Raw genomic sequence first — 1,634 nt, 5'->3', positions numbered from 1 at the left:
ACCCCTGAACGAAAAACGAAAATTTAAGCTGAATTCTTGTTTTTCGTTTTTTGGAAAAAAAGGAGCCGTTTTTCTCATTTTTCTACTTTCAATATTAAATAAAAAAACGAATGATCGAATGATACACGGATTTATATGCTTCCATATGGGGAGGAGAACTTTGGATCAAATGGAAAGAGAAAAATGTACTGTGGGGTTCAAAACTCTGAGAACCACATTGAAAATCACACTTTTTAAAATTGTAATATTTAATTTAAAGTTGTAGTAGGCTATTTAAAACTATTAAACTAACTATTATTAAACTATTTAAAATGAAGTTATGACAGAGTTAAATAAAACATAATATAAAAAGAAGAACACTGACCTTTTTTTTTTTTAGCATTTTTCAAATCTTGAAACATGATCATCTGGTTTTACAAACTTGTGGAGTACATGGAGCTCCAAACCAAATACTAAGAAATTTGGAAAATCATGTTAATTGTTAATTTTCAATTTAACATTTCAGTCAAATGGATATGCTAGTTGTCAGGGATTCATCACAGTCACTTCAGTCACCATCCAGGATAATTACACAGAATTATGAATCTATCAGAAAATGTGATCAAAACAATCTTAATGAGACAGAAGATCTTAAATGTGCTAAAGTACTACTAATACCATGAGTAGATAATGAATTATATCTACCCTATCCAACAGCATCTGAAAAATGAAACATGCATCTAAAATAATAATACACGTTTTAAATAACAGTAAGGGGTTCTGCATCGGTTCACTTTTTTGCACTGTCTGCTAGCTATGAAAAGGGAGCCTCTGATTCTATGCGTCATGCTGGTGTGGCAGGAGGGGCAATTTTTCTTGCGTCATTGTTGTCCGCTGCCTTAGCAAATTACTGGCGCCCCATGGCTATAAAAACGGGAACATATGTGCTACCTGATATGCGTCACTTGGTGGGCTGCTGCATCGTTAACGCGCTTCCGTCACTTCCCGGAATCGGATGAGAGTACTGGAGACGCTGATTTGTTTGGAGAGTGCTTCTGTTTTGACTCTATGAGTGTTACTGCCGTGTCGTGTATTACCGTTCATACAAACTGGGTATAGACGCTGGAGAAGGTAGGGAGGATGCTTTAATTTCTCATGAACAATTTTAGTTATGTGATGTACGCATTCTGGAAACGTTGGTTGAATTGAGAACGTCGCTAATTCGCCCCTTTCTCAGCTGTGAGAACCTGACATAGTTGCTGGATTGCCGTTTTTCTGCATTAGTCTTTGCCGGAAAAGCTACGGTTTTATTGGCTCTTGATAAAACATTAATCCCCTTGACGATCGGTAAGTATTTGTTTAGGCAGGTATACATTGGGATGAGAGGGAATAAATCTGTCAGAGTAACAGTCTCTCTTTGTTCATAGGTTTGGTGACGGCCTGTAACTGCATTTCAGTCGGGGTGCTCCGCAGTTGTTTACGGCTGCAGTGCTGTCCTGTTTCCAAATTTCACTTTTTTTGTTAATTTTCCTCCTTTGGCTGTTCATATTGTTTTGTTTGCTTTTTTTGTTGTATTATATTTTGGTTTCTGAAGTTTGAACTTTGTTTTCAATTCTAATTATATTTTTGTGATTTTTCTTTCTAGCTTGTTTCTA

Source organism: Sinocyclocheilus anshuiensis, unplaced genomic scaffold (assembly GCF_001515605.1).
Source record: "Sinocyclocheilus anshuiensis isolate Anshui unplaced genomic scaffold, SAMN03320099.WGS_v1.1 scaffold2491, whole genome shotgun sequence".
Lineage (NCBI taxonomy): Eukaryota > Metazoa > Chordata > Actinopteri > Cypriniformes > Cyprinidae > Sinocyclocheilus > Sinocyclocheilus anshuiensis.
The sequence above is the reverse complement of the archived record's forward strand: the minus strand, read 5'-3'. Positions refer to the sequence as shown.